Raw genomic sequence first — 10,052 nt, 5'->3', positions numbered from 1 at the left:
TAAGGCATTGCAAATTTTGTTAACAAACCGCCTCACATCTATACTCTACAAGTCAAAGCTGTCCTTAAGAAAGAATGGGGTAATGTTGAATTGTACAGGTACAATCTAGAAAGCACTCACCACCCAGTCTAGGATGAGGGCGATCTCAACAAGTGTCACCTCTCAAGTGCGGGAGTTGTAGGGTGTGTTGTCGTCATCCGATGACTCAATGTCCACGTAGTCCTCTTTGGCCCATCTCTGCCTCAACTTGCATCGAGTGGTAGATTGGTACCACGCGAGGTACTCACGAAACGTGGACTCACGATGCATGTTGAAATTGCCCTTGTAATTCTGCTCGAATCTTCTCCAATCATCGATGTGGGCACGGTGGTGGTATGTGAAGTCTGTAATGGACCATTGACGCACCTGATCGAACCTACAAAAAAGGAAAGGACAAACAAGTCAATAAAAGCACCCAATCCATATGATCGTAGATGGGCATAATATTCGAAGAAGGAAAAAAATCTTACTTGTGCAAATCGATCAACATGGAGACCGCATAGGGTGGGAAGGACTGTTGCCTACCAAATTGTCTCATCACCCTATGTGGTGGTGCAGCTCTATGACGTAGAAGCAGATAAATGAGCATCTCATGGTCCACAAGTCATCATCTCGCTGGCAGAGAGGATTGAGGCCCAAGCTATCCTCCAAACCCTCCACCTCTCTTGAAGTGTACGGCTACCATTGAACATCTAAAGTAAATAATTGAGTCATTAACACTTTTGTTATTAATAAGCATTACGAGTTGAAAGCATCAAAATATGCTACGCTTACCGAGCTCGGGTAGAGGGTGTCCATCTCGTTGCTAAACTCAACATATGCCCAATTGGTGAGTGTGCAGGAGACTGAAACCTAATCCCACATGTAGGCAACGGAGTGCTGCAACTCAGCAATGTCCATGGGAGTCCAAGAGCGTGGCTAGAGCAGCCTTGACCTCCTTACTGGCATCCTCTCCCACATCCAAATATGCAACAGGTATGTGCAGCCACCAAGTGAGACGACGGGGATCGGTGTCGCCAGGCATCGTAGAGCTGCCAGTACAGGAAAGCAAGCACAGCCGACCCCCAACTATATTGGCCTATGTCGCCCTAGTGAAGCAGGCACGGGAGGTACATCCAGGAGCATGTGTCTCCAGTGGCATATGGAAAGAGCACGACACCGAACATGTGCATGGCCCATGCCCTTGCGTAAAAGTTGACGGTGGCTGCGTTCGTGTCTAGAGGGGAAGTCCTAAACCTGTCTCACAGCCAACTGATAGGGACCCCAGAGACACAGCCCTTCCTCCCCTCCGGCTGAGGTCGAAGCTCCGCACCTAAGAACTCTTCCATGCGTTCCTGTCAGCCTTCCGAGACGCATTTCCCAGTGACTGGCTCCCCTCTGATTAGCAACGCTACGATCATGGCAACATCCTGTAGGGTCACCTCATCTCTCCACAAGGAAGGTAGAAGGAGTTCATCTCTAGCCTCCATCTATCGACGAGTGCGGTTAGGGCAGTGAGGTTGAAAGTTGGTATGCCCCACTTGGCGATGTTCGCGACAGTGACAAGGTTGGCCTACTAAAGGAGCAGGGTGTAACAGTGATCGTAGGGCATGATGGTGGCTCTGTCATGGCCCTGGATGTGGAGCAAGGGAACAACTTGAAAAGGCAAACGCATTCATAATGTCAGAACAATAAGAAAATGTATGTAACATAAAGGAAAAACATAAATAGCTCTTTAGGTACCTCACCGTCCTCTATCCTCTGTGCTCGGTGCTCCCTCTCATAGTACTCATCCATGATCCGGTATCTCGCCATATTGTAATGAAAAACATGGCACATGTTAGCAAATGAATAAACAAAAATATTATAGAGTAAATGTAAAGTACAAATCCTAGTAATGACAAACACATTTCGACCCTCGTACCTGAGCCTGTATTTCAGGGCAATTATGTCTGTTGTGTTCTGGCTTAAGGCACTTTGAACAATAATAGGGGGCCATGGGATCCTCTAGGAAGTGCATCCCTACCGTCTCCTTTTGGACCGACTGGGTTGTGCTCGATCCATGTTCATCTTGTAATGAATCCTCTTCCTTAGGCCTTTCTTCTTCCATAGAAGGGCTTTATCCGCTACGTACCGAGGACCAGAGTATGGTTCCCATTGATCTTCAATAAGGAACGATTCGAACCGAGGAGTCCAAGTCTGCAATAATGACCCTACACTGTAGTAGCGCACTATTCGAACTGGCACCTCCACATCAACACCATGATCTCAACAAGCTATGATCATGTGGGAACATGGCATATACAACAAGGTCAGTACACCACATGTGCAACTATTCGTGGTGATAACCACCTTGTGCTTCCGTGCACCACGGTGCTCTTCTCTCACAGTCATTCCCCCTCCCTCTATAACCTCATACCTCGACGTGTCCATGTCAAAACAAGTCACCTTCTGAGCATCCACGCTCTTCTTTGACTTGGCAAGCTCGCTAGCAACCCGTGGCGCCCACATCTTGTTTCTCACTATTAGAGTCTTAGCATGACGGAGCCGGTTTATGAACCACTCGGCGCACTTGTAGAATGTGTGCGAGGCAATTACGGTAACAAGCAACAAACGAACACCCTTAAGCAAACTATTGAAGATCTCGGTCGTGTTGCTTGTCATGAACCCATGGCACCGGCCTCCCATATCATACACGAGGGACCACATTTCTTTGTTGGGCATCAAACCCTTAAGGAATTATTTCCCCTACTCATTTGTCTTCAACAGCATCTTCTTCATCTTTCCTTCGAATAGGTGTGGCTTTGTTTGTTGAGACACCTCCTAGAATAGCTTGAAATTATCTAATCTTGTCATGCCTTATAAGATTTTGTGCCAAGTGTCTCATGCACCACCAGTGATGCACTTGTCTATGCCCTGGTATCTCATCTCTGATTGCATTCAGAATGCCAGGGTGCATGTCGGATATTATACAAACCTCACGCGCAAGTCCCATAACCACTCTCTTGACAAGCCTCAGGAACCACCCCTAACTAGCAGTTCTCTCTTTCTCGACTAACCCGAATGCCAGAGGAACCAACTAACAATCTGTATCTATCCCAATAGCAATAAGTAGCATGACCTCATACTTCCCTGTTAGAAAAGTCCCATCAATGGAGAAGACGTCCCCACAATGCTTGAAAGCTTCTATGCATTGCCCAAACATCCAAAACGCCCTAAAAATATATTCCCAAACAGTATTTGGTTTTGGCACATACTAATAATGCATCCTAAGATTCTTCGCTTTCATTGCAGGCAACATGGCTGGTAAATGCTATGTTTTAGCCCAATCCCCATAGCACATCTTCAAGGCACGTTGCTTTGAGCGCCACTCTTTACCATACTTAATGCAATAGTTTCAAATAATTGCAACCATCTCAATAAGGGCGCACATGGGCATCGTAGGTATATACTTGATCGTATTGACTAACCGGCTAGCAATGAACTTAGATGTCAATTGTTGATGCTTCATCTCAGGTTTAGTAGTACCACAAGTATGAGGTTGCACAAAGCTAGTAATATTTCATTGATCCATTCTAGTCTTGTGCGCCCGTACAGTCCACTAACAATCCCTCTTGCATTTGATTACGTACCGCATTTTCTCATACGAATGAACCACATGATAGGCCCTAATAGAAGCAATTTTATTAGGAACTTAGCAGACCCTTGTGCCATTTACTCTATGCCGATGTGAGTTGTCAATTTCAAAGTACAAACATGGATTTGTATTCGGTAGGAAAGATACCCGCAAAACTAACAAAGCCAATCTGCAGGATACATTTGTTTCGCACAAAAACTGAACCAACGAAATGTGAAAATTAACCTAAGATTAAATATGACTCAAATAAGCTTTCTTTCAATCACATTCATTGCCTGTTAATCCAAATCTAACCACCTTGAACATCCTCTCTATCACATCTAAAACAACTACTACACAGACGCTCGGAAAAATTGGGGATGCTCAGGAAGAAATCAATCGTACCAAATTGGAGGTGAAGGCCTCGCGAGTCCGATTCCGGTGAGGGGAAAGTCACCTCGTCGGAGGTTGCTTCGGAGAATTGGGCGAAGATCTGATTGCAGTCGATGGTGCGTGGGGGCACTTGCAATGGGCCAGCGTGGGCGCAGGGGAGGCGGCGTTGGGCGGCGTGGGCACGGGGGAGCCGGGTGGGGCGGCATGGGCACAGGCGAGGTGGGCAGGGCATCATGGGCACACGGGAAGCGGGCGAGGCGGTGTGGGCACAAGGGATGCGGGAAGGGCGGCAACAATGGCGGGCCGATGCTGCCAACGGTGAAGCGGCAGCATGGTGGTGGGGGCGACAGGCGTTGATAGATGTGGCAGAGCGAAGTGAGAAATGCAGGGAAAGATGTGGCCCTGCTCTAAGATCCATAGTACGGCACCAAGTTATCTGGCGTTGTTCCTTTAACATACGGCACCAAGTCCTTTGATGTCGTACTAGGCCACGCCATTCAAGCACTTCCGGCGTGCATTCGACATGGCAGAGTACGGTGCCAAGGTTTATGGCGTCATGGAATGAACCTACGGCGCCACTACCTGTGGCCCCGTGAAAAGGGTCTATTTCTAAACATCTTTTCCCGGAGGGTCCATTTGTAAAAACTATTTTCGAAAAGGGCCAACAAAAAATAAAAATTCCACTCATAGAAATGGATGGAAAATACGTATCCTGTTTTGAGTTGAGGAGGTTAGTTGGAATATTTGGACATTTTTGCGTACTTACTGCTTTTCCCCTGGTTTTAATTCTACAGGCTTGTTGGAATACTTTTAGATGGAGACAAAAAGTGTGTCGTCAATGCGAACAAGTGTTTCTGGTATTCGTATGAGTGATAATCAGTGAGATTATTTCTTGCTCAGCTTTGTCCATCTCTGGTTTGGCTTCATGTATATCAAGCATCCATATCTTATTTGCATAGACCTACAATTTATTGCAAATATAAAATTTTGCCCGGGTCAATTCTGACTTACTGCTGTATCGCCTTAACTTTCAAAATCCAGAAAGGGAGCCAATTCAGGCCCATTTCCAACACGGCAACACCATGACAGACGGCTGCACCTTCCGGAACGTTCGGCAATTTATATATATATATATATATTTCAAATATTTCAAGATTGCATACCCGTTTAAAAAATAATGAAACCTACCCTACCATCATCTGTTCAATGGGCGACAATAATATCTCACTCGTCGAACGGACGATACCATTATCTCGCCCGTACAGCAGGCAACATATTTGTATCATCCACCTACTAGGCAACAAATTCGATTTAATTCAATTACAAAAAATATATGTATAATTAGTTTTTTTAATATAGATTTTGTATTTGATAAATTGAAAAAATTGTATATTCTTCGGTGAAAAATGGTAGTTGTGCATACAGTTGTCTAAACGGTTCATTCTATTATTAATTTTAGTTGGATGTTATTTTGTCAATATTTCTTTATTTAGTTGGTGTAAAAGTGTGTGGAATTTTTTTATATGATACAAAATCTAATTTGTCAAACAATAGTATTTATGAAGCACAAATATCATATAACCCAGCACAGAGTTTACATATACTGATAAATATTATATGAGACATAGGGTTTTCGTAGCTGCACGAATGAATCCTAACCATAAACAGATGACAACAAACGTTCACATGTATAGTACGCCTAAATACTAATCTAATAGCATACCGCTGCTAAACCTAACATATTCTTAGGAAATAAAATTATGTTAGTGTACAATAGATGATCTCTACTGAGTGCATATAGGATATTTGCCCTTTCTCAGGGCATCGGGGTCCTCCGCCTTAGCGCAATGGGCCCTCTCCTGCCTCCTTTCCCTCTCTACTTCGCGTGCTTCAACCACGGCGCGCTCCTCCGCTACCTTCCTCATGCGCTCCTCCTCCTGACGCTTCAGCCTTAGTTCCTCCTGCTATTATTCGTACTCCTGACGTTCGTAAACTTCCCTCCTCCACCGCATCTCCATGTCAACCCACCGCCATTCTATGAAGTAATAGATTGGTGAAGGAGACTGGACAAATAAAATAAGAGGGGAGAATAGTAAGATAATGCATGAAACTATATGTAAAGTGGCACATGAGTGATGTATGTCGCTATACCAGTGGGTACTCATACGGTCCATGTCGAGACAGGTCGTACTGTTAGTTGGCACACACGAAGAAGCGTAAGCCATAGATGTAGTAGATATCCTAGGACTTGCGAAGCCTACAAGGATCGCCACAGAAGCACATCGGCGGTTTGACCCCCTAGGGGATAAAAATCCCCTAATGTTTCTTGGGTGGGCTTGGTGGAGCTGAGAAAGATATTGTTGTTGAGTGAGCTGAGGAATGAGTAGTCTATCTACAATTGAGAGTGGGGTTATTTGTGGTGGCTAGGGGCTAGTGCATGAATTAAGTGCATGAGCATGGCTGGGGCTGGAGCATGGGATTTCTTATGAAAGCTAGAAAAGTTGTGGCATTGATGCTTGGTAGAGATTTTCTGTGAAAGTTGTTGCTTGGTGTGATCATTTTATTATGCAAAAATTCTGCAAGGAGTTATTATTGCCTCTACATGGAAGGCAGGAAATCCTATGAAAGCATTAGGCTTAGAAAAAAATATTGATAAAATGATAAATCCTGGCCAACAACGCGGAAACACATTAAAAAATGTAAATATTGAACACAACTATTAAGCATAAATTATTGCATAGTCCTTACATCAGAAACATAAATAATACACAACTAATACAACTTAGTTCTCACATCACGAACATCAAATTGTAACTGTTAGACGTGTGTGCCGTATGACAATGTTACTGTATTATGTAATCATACTCGAATGAATTATCACCGACCTTTGTTGGACATACTTTTTTACCCCACATATTCCTATCTCCCTCCGATGATCTGTCTTCATCAGCTACATGACGAAGGGTATATACGACACGTCTAGTCTTACATATTCGTACATGTCTACTTTTTATGTATTACATGTTTAGACGTTACTACTTACAATGTCATTACTACAATTCTTAATCCCATGTGACATCACACTACCAGCTTCTTAGATTGATGTCACCTCTCGCTACCACATTTTCAGGGAGATGAGACCCCTCGCTGTCAGTGTTTCAGATTGATGTAACCTCTAACTGCCACCTTTTCAGAACGATGTGATCGCACGCTGCCGACTACTTAGAGTCTAGTGACCGCTCTCTACAGGAAGGCATCCAATGCATGCACTATATCCAAATTACATACCTACACTTCGTCTATACATCATTGATCCCTGCTTATAAAATGCGAGGCCAAGGCAACGAGAAGGTCATGACATCACAGTTTTTTGAAAAACCACTAGCATCTGATACTTAACACCACACCATGGTTGCCTCCTCAAGTAGACATTTCTCGTGGACATCAAAATTTTCAATGATATCCCTACAGACTATGAGGGAGACCCAGGCAAAAGGTGACGATGTGTTCAAGGAGGAGAACCTGAACAAAGCGTTGTCGAAATGGCAGACCATGACTTGTTGTTCCTGTGTCACCACGGAGGAATGGCGGCAAATGGTAAGCTCTGTGACCTTCATGGACCTAAAGACGCACTTGTTAGAGTGCCGTTAGAGATATATCAGGGTGTGCGAACTTGCCGACATAGCAAAGTGTTTTAGCAAGCGAGCACACACCATATTTATACACCCTCAGCAGTACAAGGAGCACATTAGGGTACGTTCATCGTTATTACATGTGTCAGTTATTTGTTTGGTTTCACTTCTAAGGCACATTTATATTTTTGTATGATCTTTTTGTATACTAGGTATTCCCTCATGATGAAGAGTTGCTGAACCAACCCATCGAGAACTTTTTAGGGCTGCATCTGCTCTTCGGTGATGACTGTCTACCCGGACATAACTGGAGACACATAGGTGGTCATTCGAGACCTTCACACCATTGCGATAGAGGCGGTGGTTCGAGCCACCGTGAAAGAGGTGGTCGTTCGACAACCACCACAGGAGGACTTGCTTCTACCACTTCTGCCACAACCAAATGGGTTGTTTCTGATGATGGTGACTTCATGCTTACTCTTCAGAAAACTCCACGCCATTGCGAATTCTCTAACAATGGGGCAAATCACTAGGATCCTAAATTAATTATTTTCTATATACATCGGCACCACGTAAACCAAAATCCCCAGAATATGATTACCATTGGATGAACCGGGAGATAAGGCATAGACAATTTCAAGGGCCATTTCGTCCATAATGTTTATGCTAATAATGTTTACCTTAACATTTTGTTATATTTTCTTGTACCGTGTTGTTTGTAATTGAATAAATTGTACCCCATCATGTAACGTTTTATTGTAGTTGCAAGTGTTATAGTAGTAGGGGGGTTTTATGCGAAGGCTTTTTATTTCAAAAGTTGCAAGTGAACGATTTGAAAGGGGATATGACCACACGATGCTATGCTTTGGGATGGATCAAGAACACAGTTAATAAAAACATGGTTGATAACAAAGATTTGATGTAAACATCCAACATGATATGACAACCACATAATATAAATACTAGCACAGAGTGCACATAAAACAATAACACAGAGTACTAATACATAACACCATGAAACTGACAATGACATAGAATCCTACAGGTTACATCCCCTGTTAGGGACGAGGGCCCTGGTCGCATCTGTCCTTGGGACCCTACGCCTCCTTGCTTGCACCTGGTGAGCTGAGTACGTCAGGTGGTCCGGTGGAATGAGCGGCCGCTTAGGTTAGCCAGCGGGCGGTAGAGTGGCGCGTCCGGTAGCTGTGATGCACCAAGCTCATTGATCTGTCTGAAGATGAAGTCGTACCCAGGAAACTGACTAACATCCTTGCTAAGCAGCTCCATGTAGCTACCATGTGCCTCTACTTCCCAGAGATCATCGATCTCTACACATGGAACAATGAAGAAAACATGTTAGCACCAGTAAACTGTGACATACGTAGCAATGTAGCATGCATGAAGCGAGTGTCATACCTACACCAGGAGAGTCGAGGTGTGTCACACTGTTGTTGGCGTGGAAGTGGTCACTAGCACCGGTGGAGGTTGGCCTAAACATAGTGACACCGTAGCGGGGGTCACCAGCGTCAGAGAATGAAAGTCAAGGCAATGTGCCACTGTAGGGGGAGGGTGACCAGTCCCAATGAAAAACTGTCTCAACATCGTAGGGGTCGAAGAGGAAGTTGGTGTCGAAGATGTCCTCGAGGGCTTGGTGGCGAAGGTCAGAACTACCGGTTGGTGCGATGGCGCGGTGAAGGTGCCAGACGGTCATGCCAGGATCTGAGCCAATGCTTGTGATCCCATCATAACGTTCGAGGACAAACTGCAGCCCATCGATCTAAAGGCCTTGGCTACATTTCAGATAATCCGGCCAAACGTCGCGCTCATCTCGGCCCTAGGGACCTCACCATCACTGTCGAGCCACAATTTTGACGCACGTGCCTCGGCATCAATCTGGCGCAGTATGCCCCTCTGCAAATAAAAACTTCATTTCAGTTCACAATTTTTAACTAACAATGGAAGTAAATGAGGAATCGTGTAGGGTTATTCATACCTCAAGCGAACGAGCATGGTCCCTATGCGTAGGGTACGTGTCGCGCACGTCCACCACGTGTCGTGGAAACTTGGCTGGTGTGTACGTCACCTGGATCCATGTCTAACGCACGACCCACGAGAGGTACTTTGCGTACTCATCTAAGTGTGGCCGCTCCTCATCAATGACATGTTCAACAACTTGATCCCATTCTTCAACCCACCTCTGCACACTTGACGCAAACACGCTCGTGGAATGAGCCCTCCTTTGCATCAACCTGTAGAAACATAAGTCTGCGAATACAAGGTGCACACGTGGGTCATATAAAAATGTAATTACAACGTTATGCACCTGTGTATATTGATAGATACTGACCTAGTCAACGGCAGTGGGCATGCTTGGAACTTCCCAAACTTGCATC

The sequence above is a fragment of the Phragmites australis genome, chromosome 1 (assembly GCF_958298935.1).
Source record: "Phragmites australis chromosome 1, lpPhrAust1.1, whole genome shotgun sequence".
Lineage (NCBI taxonomy): Eukaryota > Viridiplantae > Streptophyta > Magnoliopsida > Poales > Poaceae > Phragmites > Phragmites australis.
Note: the sequence above shows the minus strand (reverse complement) of the source record.